This window comes from Lissotriton helveticus, chromosome 2_2 (assembly GCF_964261635.1).
Source record: "Lissotriton helveticus chromosome 2_2, aLisHel1.1, whole genome shotgun sequence".
Classification (NCBI taxonomy): domain Eukaryota; kingdom Metazoa; phylum Chordata; class Amphibia; order Caudata; family Salamandridae; genus Lissotriton; species Lissotriton helveticus.
In genome coordinates this window covers 192,570,919-192,586,350 of record NC_136060.1, presented here as the reverse complement: position 1 = coordinate 192,586,350, position 15,432 = coordinate 192,570,919, and positions in this window count along the sequence as shown.

Sequence of the window (15,432 nt, the reverse complement as noted above, 5' to 3'; positions counted from 1 at the left end):
CACTAACTATATATTGCGCACCCGCAATCCACTGCTGATCATGTCACATATTACATCATTCATGACATGGTCAGTGACATCACTGATGACATCACTGATGACATCTCAAATGACATCACTGATGACATCACTGATGACATCTCATTTGACATCAATGACCACATCACTGATGATATCATTCATGTGACAATACAATGCATCTCCTCACATTTTAATATAACCTCTGTTTCACCCAGTGTTAAATACAGAGTATAATTTTTGAAACCATTGACACACCAATACTAGTTACTACATACGTACTCACTGATTCCTACGTCTACACACACATTCACTCATTCACCCATACAATCATTCATACATACAATCACTCATCTTTACAACACTATCATATGCACTCATACACCTATACAGACACTCACACTCTGCCACTCATCCATGGAGTTACTCACACACCTAGTCAGTCCTGTAAAGAATCAATCACACTTCCATTTTCTTGTCTATACAGTTAAACATAGAGCACCTTACATTTTCAAACATATAGTAACACATACTTACTTTCTTATACAATCATTGATACAAGTACACATTGATCTGCACAGAGTCACACACCTCCCAGCCAGCCACACACACACTCAGTCTCCCATACAAATACTTGGACAATCAATCAATAACCCATATAGTTAATCATATAGCTACTGATCAACACATGCAGTAGTTTACAGAACAACAGACATAATGATGCACAAATTAAGACAGTTTAGTCACTAACCCATGCACTCAGTGAGACACATTTAATCACTCACTCATACATTCAGTCATGCACCTACTAAATCCTTCGTCCAGACAGTTATACATCTACTCATTCTTCAATATCTAAAACATATTTAAACTTTACAGAAACACACAGTCACTGGATGATGTCATCAGTGATGTCATCAGTGATGTCATTTGAGATGTCATCAGTGATGTCATCAGTGATGTCACTGACCATGTCATGAATGATGTAATATGTGACATGATCAGCAGTGGATTGCGGGTGCGCAATATATAGTTAGTGCAACTAACTATATATGGAATTTCAATGGTTTTGTGTGAGTAAAATAAGGTTTTTTAAATGCTAATTCCTAACTATATATGGTCTATAACCTATGGTTTTTTTCAGTGAATATATATATATATATCTGTATATATATATTCACTCAAAAAACTATAAGTTTTAGTGGTGTTATAGTTAGCTGGACATTTTACTCATACAAAACCATTGAAATTGCTCCTATATAGTTAGTTGTACTAACTATATTTCGCGCACCCGCAATCCACTGCTGATGATGTCACATATTAGATAATTCATGACATGGTCAGTGACATCACTGATGACATCTCAAATGACATCACTGATGACATCATCCAGTGAATGTGGTTTGCTTCGTTATTTAAATATGCATTATATATATAGCAATTTGCATTGAAGAATAAGTGGATATATATAAATAAATATTTGGATGGAGGATTTAGTAGCAGTGTAATTGACAGTTTACTTGACCAATTTATAATGTCTCACTAAATATAGTGGATAGTGACTAAACTGTGTGAATATCTGTATCACTTTGTCAGTTGTTGTGTAAACTGATTCTACAGTTGGTTACTAGCTATGTGAAAGTCTATATTAGTTATTGATTAGTTAACTGAGTATTTGTATGGGAGTGTGAAAGTGTGTGTGGTTCGGTGGGGGGTGTGTGACTGTCCAAAGATGTGTGAATAGTTGATTCAGTAGATATATGAAGTTAAAACTACATGTTCTAACAGTTTGGGTGAGGGAATCTCTTTATGGGTGTGGTGATGAGCAAATATATTTCTCAAAGGTACAGGTCCAACAAACTAGAAAAATAAAAGGCAGTGTATGTGTCAGTTGTTGTATATAAATAAGTATACATAAGACACAATGATTGTGTGAGTGACTGTATGGATAACTGTATACTTGTAATAATGATGTTATAATTCACTAAGTATGACTTACTATCTAAATGAATAGAAGAAGTGGTGTTTGTATAAGTGTTTTGCTAAGTAAATATGTAAGTATGATCCATTGTTTGCATAAGTGAGTAGGATGACTTCATATGTGAATAGGATGCGTGCTGCTGTTTAATGTCGATATACATGTATAAGTATTTTTGATAGTGTTCTATTGTTCATTGACAGCATGTATGAGTGAATCCATAGGTAAGTGATTAGATGTGTATATACATCTATGAATCACTGAGTGGATTTTTAGATACTTGTATTGCTGTGACAATGGATTTAAATATGATACTCTGTATTTTACAAAGAGTGATGAAAAATTGTAATAGTGTATGAAAAGGTGTATGTGATTGTCACGTGGATGATGTCATCAGTGATGCCATCAGTGATGTCATTTGAGATGTCATCAGTGATGTCACTGACCATGTCATGAATGATCTAATATGTGACATCATCAGCAGTGGATTGCGGGTGCGCGAAATATAGTTAGTACAACTAACTATATAGGAGCAATTTCAATGGTTTTGTATGAGTAAAATATCCAGCTAACTATAACACCACTAAAAATTATAGTTTTTTGAGTGAATTTCAAAGGTTTTGTAAAAGCTAATTCCTAACTATATAACTCCTGAAACCTATGGTTTTTTCAGTGAATTTCAAAGGTTTTTTAAATGCTAATTCCTAACTATATAAGGCCAGAAACCTATGGTTTTTTCAGTGAATTTGCAAGGTTTTTTAAATGCTAATGCCTAACTATATAAGGCCTAAAACCTATGGTTTTTTCAGTGAATTTGCAAGGTTTTTTAAATGCTAATTCCTAACTATATAAGGCCTGAAACCTATGGTTTTTTCATTGAATTCGCAAGGTTTTTAAATTCTAATTCTATTAGCGGATAACGTTTTCATATATTCAAACGTTTTTTTAATGCTAATTCCTAACTATATAAGGCCTGAAACCTATGGTTCTTTCAGTGAATTTCAAAGGTTTTTTAAATGCTAATTTCTAACTATAAAAGGCCTTAAACCTATAGTTTTTTTAGTGAATTCGCAAGGTTTTTTAAATGCTAATTCTATTAGCGGATAACGTTTAAATATATTAATGTCCTAGTGGGACCACCTGAGCAGCCCTAGGGGGTCAGGGTGTTTCTACCCTGCCCCCTTTTTTTGTTCTACACGTTTGTTATTTCTGCTTTCTTGTGCCTCAGTCTACTAAGACCCAAGATGGATGCCAACACTTCCTGGTTAGAAGTGTTGACAGCCAATGAGCATGCAGCTTTCTCAGGAAGGCATGCTGATTGGCTGCCACTGTCTGTCAACACTCAAAACCAGGAAGTGTTGGCAGCCATCTTGTGCCTTGTTAGAACCAAGGCACAAGAAAGCAGTGAAACAAAGGTGTGAAACTCGCAAAGGGGCCAGAGTAGAAGCACCCTGACCCCCTAGGCCTGCTCATGAGGTCCCACAAGGACCCCCAAGGCAAAAAAAAAATACTTATTTTTTTTTTAAAGTCGTGTGGGACCCCCTGAGCAGGCCTAGGGGGTCAGGGTGCTTCTACCCTGCCCCCTTTTTGAGTTCTACATGTTTATTTTTCTGCTTTCCTGTGCCTCAGTCTACCGAGGCACAAGATGGCTGCCAACAGTTTCTGTTTTGGAGTGTTGACAGACATTGGCAGCCAATCAGAATGCAGCTCGCGCACTAGAGGTACGCGTACGGTACGCGTACGTGCGCGTACGGTACGCGTACGGTAAGCGTACCGTAAGCTTACGGGTAAGCTCACGGGTAAGCTGCTATAGATATATATATTTTTTTTAACCTAAATTACTCAAAATCCACTGGAGCACATATCTTGAGACATAGCAAAGGCACATCGGGCTACCAGTCCCTACAATTTTGCCAAGTTTGGTGGAAAACCATTCAGCCGTTCGGGCTAAAAGTGAGTCCAACCGCCCTATGAAAATTAACATGGGGAAAACACGTTTTGGGTCCCCCCTTTTATCTATGGCCCCCGCTTGACGAATCCCCCCGAAACGTTCAGGGAAGGAGCGGAGCGCAGCGAGGCAAAGTTAAGGAAAATTACAGGCAGATCCCACAACCGGCGCCAAAGTTATTCCCAATAGAATGTTGTGATTTCCCTATGGAAAACAATCCTAATTATATATACCTACTGGCTATCGCCAGTAGGTAATATATAGATATATATATATAGATATACATATACATATATTTCCGGCTAGAAACGCGTCTGCCATAGCCTTTCACGGACTGCGAGGACAAAGCTGGGTCTTGCTTTAATAAATCCTCTGTTGGCACTCGGAGCTGTGTCCTGCTTACTTTCTTTTGAGGTGAGCGTTGGTTCTGGATTTGTAATACCGGGTTGCCGATACCGGTACAGGACACACCCTCTCGTCTGGTGCTCCGCGTTTAAAGGCAAAAACTGTGGTATAGTACGAGGAGTACATAACGCGGCGCCCCGCCCCAAGCAAAAGTCATTGCCACTAGGCGGTCATTTGAGCAAGGGGAGAGAGTAGGCGGTATCTTACTGCCTGATAAGAGTGCCAACGGAGGTCTAAGCTGGAAAAACAAACCTGGGAGCGGTATGGAGGCACACAGTCCAGCGCCATGAATTTGGGACACCACCAGGTGTTTTGGTTTACCCCATCACTGTATGCGGCACCACGATGGACTCCAGTTCCCACCATGCACCACTCTTACGAATCACAAGTATCCACCCAAGTACCTGCAATAAGGAGGAGGAGCCGAGAGACTGCTACTTGGGGGGCAGTCTCTATGTCCAGGACTTACCAGCCAGCCTGTGAAGCCGGCACTGATGACGGCCATTTCCGGCTAGAAACGCGTCTGCCATAGCGTTTCACGGACTGCGAGGACAAAGCTGTGTCTTGCTTTAATAAATCCTCTGTTGGTACTCGGAGCTGTGTCCTGCTTACTTTCTTTGGAGGTGAGTGTTGGTTCTGGATACATATATATATATATATCTATATCTATATCTATATATATCTATATATTACCTACTGGCGGTCGCCAGTAGGTATATATAGTTAGGATTTTTTCTCTATGGGATTTTTGAAAATTCTATGTCTAATAACTTTGGCGTTTGTGGACGGAATTGGCTGAAATTTTCAGGAAAATGGCACATTTTGTTTCTGAGCAGCCCTTGAAAATTTGGGGGGGGTTCGTCAAGGGGGGGCCGAGAAAAAAGGGGGGTCCCAAAACGTGTTTTTAACATTGAGTTTTCCATAGGGCGGTTGGCCTCACTTTTAGCCCGAACGGCTGAATGGATTTGCACGAAACTTGGCAAAATTGTAGGGACTGGTAGCCCGATGTGCCTTTTGTAGGTCTCAATATATGTGCTCCAGTGGATTTTGAGAAATTAACGTTTAAAAAAAGATATATATCTGTAACAGCAGACCTGGCAGCGTCCCAGGACGCGTACTTTACGCGCAACGGAGCTTTGTGAAGCGAAGCTGATTGGTTCTCCGGCGTCTGTCAACATTCCAAAAAGTCCGTAGCGGCCGCCATCTTGTCTCTCGGTAGGATCGAGAGACAAGAGGAGGTCAAAACAAAGGGGGAAATAACTATAAGGGGGCATAGTAGATCCTCGCTGACCCCCTAGGTTTGATGTGGAGGTTTTAAAAGGGCCCCGCGGGGCAAAAAAAAATATTAATAATAATAATCGAACGGCTGAATGGATTTGCACGAAACTTGGCAAAATATTAGGGACTGGTAGCCCGATGTGCCTTTGCTAGGTCTCAATATATGTGCTCCAGTGGATTTTGAGAAATTAACGTTCAAAAAAAGATATATATCTGTAACAGCGCTCCGCTTCGCGTAACGGAGGTTTGCGAAGCTGATTGGTCATTCTGTCACTGGGCTATAGTTGGGCTACATCTGGCTGATATTTGGGCTACATTTGTTTTTTTGTGTGTCTGGCGGCCATCTTTGGGCTACATTGGGCTACATTGGGCTTCATTGGGCTACATTGGGCTACATTTGGGCTCCAACATATATATAGGCCAATGTAGCCCAATATATATTTTTCAAAGTTAATTTTCGTAAAAACCACTGGAGCATATATATATCTTGAGACATAGCAAAGGCACATCGGGCTACCAGTCCCTACAATTTTGCCAAGTTTCGTGGAAATCCATTCAGCCGTTCGAGCTAAAAGTGAGTCCAACCGCCCTATGGAAATGAAGGAAATGAATGGGTAATTTGTAATTAGCAAATAGCTAATCGCAAACTAGGAATGGTAAAGAATCGCTATTTATTCCTTAAAGTTCGCTATTTAGGAAATGCAAAAAACTTTGATGATACATATGGCGGTTCATCTCTAACAAGATAAGAAGCATAGGGATACATTTATGATGACTGGCGCATCACCAGGGATGTGTTAGTCATTCTGTGCCGCTGTTCCGTCACCTATGGTGTGCTGCATTTACAATGCGGCGCATCATGGGGCAAAAACAGCACAGATGCGTGATGTATCTGTGCCGTAAAGGTGGCGCATTGCTGGAGTTGTATCGCAAGTGTGATGAAGCTCCAGCAAGGGTCGGGGGTGCCCCTGTCGCAGGGTTTCTGTTCTCACACAGAACTGTGGACAGAGGATTGGAACCTCGGCGAATTAGGGTGTCCCAAAACTCACGTTAGTAATCAAAAACTCCTTAGCAAGCTAGGTACAGTGTCACATTGGATATAACAAACTCTCAATGTTTAGACAATCCAGAATATGAACTTATAGTACCTCAGGATACGTGGAACTCATGAACAGTCGGTCGTTATATATTTCTTAGAAACCAGAACATGGAGTTAAGAAGAACACATGTGTATTTGAAATGTTTATTTACTAATGCCGTCTTCTCAGGCGTAGTATCTTAGATAATACAAGTACACATATTATCAGTAGCAAAATTACCAGCATAGTTACTAGTACATAAAAAGCGAATGGTGATAGTATGTTAACATGCTGTAAATGAATAAGAGTTAGCAACACTTATAAGCAGCCGCGGGCCGTGGAGGGAGTTACGGTGAGGCAGGGAGGCGGGGAGGGGGAGAAGCAGGGTGGAGAATACAAGTACACATATTATCAGTAGCAAAATTACCAGCATAGTTACTAGTACATAAAAAGCGAATGGTGACAGTATGTTAACATGCTGTAAATGAATAAGAGTTAGCAACACTTATAAGCAGCCGCGGGCCGTGGAGGGAGTTACGGTGGGGCAGGGAGGCGGGGAGGGGGAGGGGCAAGGTAGAGAGGGCTCCACCCTGCTTCTCCCCCTCCCCGCCTCCCTGCCTCACCGTAACTCCCTCCACGGCCCGCGGCTGCTTATATCTCACCCTCCCTAATACACATATTATATTATTTGCTAAGAAGGTCTCTTTGTGTTGGTTTAGGGCGTGCCCATACTTTAGTGTCTTAGATTTGAAGGAATCACATCAGCATACACCAGCTCTCTCTTCATGTGAACCGCATCAACTGTTGTGTATGTGTGTTCGGCAAAGCAATATAAAACCCGCCTCATGCCCAGAATTGGCAGAAGTTGCACTTATGTTATGAGTATGAAGTCGTGGAGATCAGACCTCATAACAATTCTTTATCGTGTTGTTCTTGAAACTTTAGCACTCGCTGTACAGATATAGTTTAACAAGCAAAGCAGATAGTAGAGCAATAACATATTATTCTCATGTAAACCACGATGAACTACTAGGTGGAAAGCTAAAGCAACAACTAAGTGTCGTGTGCAGAAGTTGCAAAAAAGGAAAAATGGCGTTTAAACCGGTAATGAGCCCATGCTAACTTAACACGGTGTAAAGATATCCAGGACCTAGATGACACCTCCCCATGATCCGGAAACGAACTGAATAAGATAATAGAAGTGCCATCTCATGAGAGCAGATTGCAAGTTTATATGTGGACGGTCCGCAAGGTAAAGCATTAAAAACTAGGAAAATTTAATGCTAAAGAAAAATAAAACAGCCAAGTACTTTATCGAGTCTTAAGCCAATAGGCAAGGTAAATAATAAAAACTTGACAAATAAGTCAATGAATTGTCAATGAAATGCTAGTACTCAGCATATCAAACATGAAAAAGGTCTATGACATAACTGTGTATGCAAAATAAGCTGCAACAGCCTCCAATAGGAAGTCACCGTCTTCATCCGAAAACAGTTCAGCCATCCAATTTAAAAGCGGAAAAGAACATACGTGCTCTCCCAGCACCGGATCCTCTATCACCATCAGAGGACAGCTCGGTGGGTTTTCAAGAAAGCTCTGTTCCAAGAAAGACTGTGCTGCCGCCAGTAAATTCCAGGGACCAAGTAGTCCATGCATCAATGCCACAGCCATAATCCTTTCGCCAGGACAAACCAACTCGTGAGTAATGATAGGAGTCATCAGCTGATTAAAGTCGACGTCAGGAGAAACCGGTCCGCAGAGACACAAATCAATGGCCCAATCGAAATCACAGGTCAGGCAGTGAAATACAGGCTGGACACAGGTGAAGTAGGAGAATCGAAAAGATAATCCATATGCCGTGCTTAATATCGCCAACGGCATTGTGCCATAATATTCTAGCATGCGATTGCGGAACAGTGTCAGCAGCTGCAGGGTGGGAGGTTGCATAGGAGGGACATCCATATTTAAAAATGTAAAAAAGCACAAGAGCGTCCGCTGGTAATGCAAGTAAAAATGCCAATCCACGAACCAGAGTGGAGAAAATAGAATGAAAGGAAGCAGGGATGACTCCAAAGATTTTCTCAAATGAAGTCACGAGACCACTGGTAACAACTTTAAAAAAGTGCGCCAGGGTCTTTGTGGAGGATGCGTTAAAGATAGTCGGAACCATCTTGCTGAAATTGAAAGGCAAATCTGAATTGAAAAGGGTCTGCACCTCTGTACGGGTGTTCGCTATGTGAAGCACGAAAGTTTCACGGGCCGAACTCAAGGCCACCTCTCTCTGAGACAAAAGAGCTCTTATTCTTGCCATGCCGTTGAAATCTGTCCCAAGGTTGGTATTTGTGGCCAGATTGAAAACTCCCTATGTTCATGTGTGGGAGGAAATAGAACATTTCTGCAGCAAATATCCCGTTCACTTACTGTTACGATAAAAGGAATACTTTTAATTAACTCAGAACAATCTTCATTATTGAGCATCAAATAACTACCATTTTCTAACAACTTGAACGTGGGGATGATAGCAGGAACTGGCGTGCCTTGCAACACGCAAGCCATATTTGGTCGGTGTTTGTTGCATGAACCGTGTAACTGTATGTGCCTACACATTAGTGAATGATCTGGCGTCTCAGTGCATTCCTCTCCATTCAGATAAACTTCTTGATCATCTTTGAAACATCTGTATGTGTATGGAAGCGACCAGACCTCATGAAGAAAAGCACTACGTAAAGGTTCATAACGACCGGCGAGCGAACTGGGAAGCGAACTAAGAGAAATAGAGGTTGGCACAGTTCCAAATATTGTACCAATTTTTTAATAACGGGGAGGTAGTTCTGAAAAGAACTTTTTTTTTTATTGTTTTTGTTGTTTTATATTTTTTTTATTTTTTTTCGGAACATTTTTTTACTTTTTTTGAATTTTTCTGAACAGTTTTATATTTTTGGGGGTTTTTCTTGGAGGGGGCAATGAAAACGATTCATTGTAAAGGGCTCAACAGGAGCAACAAAACAAAAAAAGAAGTATTTATTATTTTGGGCGTTTCGTACAAACTTGCATATGATAGTCAATAGCTCTGTTGATCAGAGTGATGCTTTTTTCTCCGTAGGAAATGAATCCATCGCAAAATACGCAGGTGTGTTTTACTTCACCAAATTTCATTTGTATATTTGGCACCATCTCCCTGCCCTCTGGTCCCGTTACTTCCGGTACAACAGATCTTCTGGCCATAATAGGGAGATTATCTAGGTCGTTCCGAAACTGTGCAGCACTGTAGTTGTTAGGATGCCACCTAGTCATATGGCGATGCATTGTGTAGTTTCCGAAACTGTATTTTTTCTCGGTTCCTCTGGACAGTCTATCTTGACATATAAGGCAAGTTACGTATCTTGCATTTACTTTTTTCTGACCTTTGGGAATTTAAAAAAATTGCCAAATGAAGTTTTCTTTCCGGTGAGACGTCCTGGGCTGCTCAGGCAAAAACTGCCTCTCTTCGTGCTCGTCGTCCTGTTCCTCTTCTTCTTCTTCTTGTTGAATTATAACTTGAGCAGGTGGTCCACTCTTCCTTGGATGTGGTGGAGGTGGTGGGGAAGCACCAGCTGAAGCTACTAAAGAAGCCATTGCTCAGTGATCACAAAGGGTCTTTCTCTCACAATGATGAAAGTCAGAGTGAGGAAAGGAGGAGGGATTTTCATCATTTGGGAAAAACAAGAGTTCTCAACCAATCAAAAGTGTTCATTTTAGATTATATGACCTAGTCTTACATCATTAGGAAACCAAAAGTGAAATGAACCAATGAAAAGTGTTATTACCAAGTCACATGACTTGCTGTGTTTACGTTAAGCGCTTTGCAGGGCCTCCCGGTTTGCTTCCAGAAACCTGCGCTTTGCGACTCGCTTCGCGTACCAGTTCGCTAACGTAGCACGTCATATGACGTATCACGCGACAACGTGAAACGTCATGCGGACGGGAGGCGTCACGATGTTGTTTTCTAACGCGGCACTTGCGGTAAAGAAACGTTTACCGGCTCGCGGTCTATTTCGCGGCATCAAGGTCAGCTAACGAGAAGCTTCCCGATTCGCGAAGCGGGAACGAAGAAAAAAAAATATTAAAAAAAAAAATTATTCATAAACATATAAAATATATTTTTGGATTTAAAGAAGAATACATTTTACAGCTACAGATATTAGCTGTTAAAAAACCAATGAAATTCACAGAAAAAACCATAGGTTATAGACCATATATAGTTAGGAATTAGCATTTACAAAACCTTGAAAATTCACTGAAAAAACCATAGGTTATAGACCATATATAGTTAGGAATTAGCATTTAGAAAACCTTATTTTACTCACACAAAACCATTGAAATTCCATATATAGTTAGTTGCACTAACTATATATCGCGCACCCGCAATCCACTGCTGATGATGTCACATATTACATCATTCATGACATGGTCAGTGACATCACTGATGACATCACTGATGACATCTCAAATGACATCACTGATGACATCACTGATAACATCTCATTTGACATCAATGACCACATCACTGATGATATCATTCATGTGACAATACAATGCATCTCCTCACATTTTAATATAACCTCTGTTTCACCCAGTGTTAAAAAGAGAGTATAATTTTTGAAACCATTGACACACCAATACTAGTTACTACATACGCACTCACTGATTGCTACGTCTACACACACCTTCACTCATTCACCCATACAATCATTCATACATACAATCACTCATCTTTACAACACTATCATATGCACTCATACACCTATACAGACACTCACAGTCTGCCACTCATCCATGGAGTTACTCACACACCTAGTCAGTCCTGTAAAGAATCAATGACACTTCCATTTTCTTGTCTATACAGTTAAACATAGAGCACCTTACATTTTCAAACATATACTAACACATACTTACCTTCTTATACAATCATTGATACAAGTACAGATTGATCTGCACAGAGTCACACACCTCCCAGCTAGCCACACACACACTCAGTCTCCCATACAAATACTTGGGCAATCAATCAATAACCCATATAGTTACTCATATAGCTACTGATCAACACATGCAGCAGTTTACAGAACAACAGACATAATGATGCACAAATTAAGACAGTTTAGTCACTAACCCATGCAGTCAGTGAGACACATTTAATCACTCACTCATACAGTCAGTCATGCACCTACCAAATCCTTCGTCCAGACACTTACACATCCACTCATTCTTCAATATGTAAGACATATTTAAACTTTATAGAAACAAAAAATCACTGGATGTTGTCATCAGTGATGTCATCAGTGATGTCATTTGAGATGTCATCATTGATGTCATCAGTGATGTCACTGACCATGTCATGAATGATGTAATATGTGACATCATCAGCAGTGGATTGCGGGTGCGCGATATATAGTTAGTGCAACTAACTATATATGGAATTTCAATGGTTTTGTGTGAGTAAAATAAGGTTTTCTAAATGCTAATTCCTAACTATATATGGTCTATAACCTATGGTTTTTTCAGTGAATATATATATATATATATATATATATATATATATATATATATATATATATAGATATATATAGATATAGATATAGATATAGATATATATATATATATGAAACAATATCCTGCTGATCCAGCTCTCGATGCTGCACTTAAACCACAGGTACAGACTTCTCAGACGCCAAAAGTTTAGTAAAATAAAGTATTCTTTATTTTCTCCTCTCCACCAGCATGACGCGTTTCGGCTGTATTGCTACAGCCTTGATCACATATATATATATCCTGCTCGAAACTTCCTCCCTGGCAAAAGGAAAGAATGGCCACACTCACAGGGTCGTTCTTATAGTAAAGTTATTTATTCAACTGAAAAATCACACAGCGCGCGTTCGGCATTCACGCCTTCTTCCTTCCGTATTAAAGTGCATACAGAGTAAACGCCATTTTATCTTGAATCTCCACAGTGTTTATGGCACAATTCATCAACATAAAAAGCGGACTTCGCCGTGACATTCATTTTACACAGGTGCCATTATAAAGCATGTTCATTCGTCATATAAGTGTTTGTTTCTCTTCAATTCATTATAAGAAATTCATTAAACTTAGACAATAGAATTTGTTTAACTTTTTTTTCACAATTATGCCCTGAAAGGGCTTATAATCACAATACTCATGATTTCAAAACCAAAACACTTAATATTTAACATCATCAAACATCTGATGCTGTTCGCCCTCTGAGGCAAATGCCTGTCACCATAAATCAATAAAGTTAATACACTCATATAATGTAGTAGACATTTTTAAATGCAATGCAATCAAGTAATTTAATGCTAGTTTTAACCTGATACCCTTGTTTCTTAATCCAGATACCACCAAATCCCAATGGGAGATTATTTTTCTAACCTAAATGAATTGAAAGCTCTTTTCTTGACATTGCACCTAGCGAACTTCTAAGCGCTCCTGAGGTGGAAGCCGGGAGTTAGGCAATCCCCTCCTGCTTTTACTTTTTTAATATCACTATTGCACTTTACATTTTAAAAAATTGTGTTGTGGAACGAATTTTGTGTTAAATTGTATTTGTGCACTCACGCTGTCTGGGACAGCCGGGGGCTTACTCCTACCCGCATTTAAACACACCGGGGGCCGATTTTAGGGCCTCACTCGGTGGAAGAAAGGCTTCCAGAAGGCGACGAGTTTGGCCGCCATTGCTGGGGAAAAAGCACGGTCAGCGCTCTAGCGGTCGGGCGAATCACGGCCCGGGCGTATAAGAGCAGCAGGCTGAAGCCAGGCATCTTCTTGACATTGCACCTAGCGAACTTCTAAGCGCTCCTGAGGCGGAAGCCGGGAGTTAGGCAATCCCCTCCTGCTTTTACTTTTTTAATATCACTATTGCACTTTACATTTTAAAAAATTGTGTTGTGGAACGAATTTTGTGTTAAATTGTATTTGTGCACTCACGCTGTCTGGGACAGCCGGGGGCTTACTCCTACCCGCATTTAAACACACCGGGGGCCGATTTTAGGGCCTCACTCGGTGGAAGAAAGGCTTCCAGAGGGCGACGAGTTTGGCCGCCATTGCTGGGGAAAAAGCACGGTCAGCGCTCTAGCGGTCGGGCGATCACGGCCCGGGCGTATAAGAGCAGCAGGCTGAAGCCAGGCATCTTCTTGACATTGCACCTAGCGAACTTCTAAGCGCTCCTGAGGCGGAAGCCGGGAGTTAGGCAATCCCCTCCTGCTTTTACTTTTTTAATATCACTATTGCACTTTACATTTTAAAAAATTGTGTTGTGGAACGAATTTTGTGTTAAATTGTATTTGTGCACTCACGCTGTCTGGGACAGCCGGGGGCTTACTCCTACCCGCATTGAAACACACCGGGGGCCGATTTTAGGGCCTCACTCGGTGGAAGAAAGGCTTCCAGAGGGCGACGAGTTTGGCCGCCATTGCTGGGGAAAAAGCACGGTCAGCGCTCTAGCGGTCGGGCGAATCACGGCCCGGGCGTATAAGAGCAGCAGGCTGAAGCCAGGCATCTTCTTGACATTGCACCTAGCGAACTTCTAAGCGCTCCTGAGGCGGAAGCCGGGAGTTAGGCAATCCCCTCCTGCTTTTACTTTTTTAATATCACTATTGCACTTTACATTTTAAAAAATTGTGTTGTGGAACGAATTTTGTGTTAAATTGTATTTGTGCACTCACGCTGTCTGGGACAGCCGGGGGCTTACTCCTACCCGCATTTAAACACACCGGGGGCCGATTTTAGGGCCTCACTCGGTGGAAGAAAGGCTTCCAGAGGGCGACGAGTTTGGCCGCCATTGCTGGGGAAAAAGCACGGTCAGCGCTCTAGCGGTCGGGCGAATCACGGCCCGGGCGTGACTTAATGAAGTCCGTTTCCCGTCCGCGCAGCTGGCGGGCGCAGCGGGCGCGCCGATGGCGCGCCAGAGGCGCGCCAGAGGCAAGCCCGTCTGGGCCCGTCCGGGCCAGAACGGGTCTAGGGCCAGTCACTATGCCCATGGTCCCTCTTAGACCCACAAGGATCTCAAGGGAGGAACTCTTGTCACTACAGCGTTCTGCCGATCCAGGTTATCTACAGCGGGACTGGTCAATCCCCCCTTTTTGTCGCTGCCCAGCCTGCCCCGTTTCCATCAGGGGGGAAACAGATGGTAAGAAGGCTGGTCGAATACTTCAGATGGCACTCCTTAACTGCAGATCGCTACCTAAGCATGCGGTCGAGAACAACCTGCTGATAGAAGACAACAATATCGACCTGCTCTTCCTGACGGAGACATGGTTATCCCCCCATACAGACTTCGACATCATCTCTGCGCTTCCCAGTGGCTTTAATATTCAATGTCTGAATAGGGAGAAAGGCAAGGGTGGGGGGCTCGCTATAATCCACAGGGAGTCTTTGACCTGCAGATTGCAGGAGGGTGGAATCTTAGACGCTGAAAGCGCAAGCTTTAATATTCAGCTTTCACCCACTCACTCTCTGTCAGGTCTCCTCATCTATAGACCCCCGGGGAGCCTAAAACACTTCTCTGACTCCCTACTAGAAACTACCTTATCAGCAGCCGCCCAGGCCCCTAATTTCCTGATCTTGGGTGATTTGAATCTACATTTCGACGACCCCAAGAACAACTTAGCTGTGGAGTTGATCACCAACCTTAACTCCTTTGACCTTGAGCTGGCAAGCAAGGAAGCCACCCA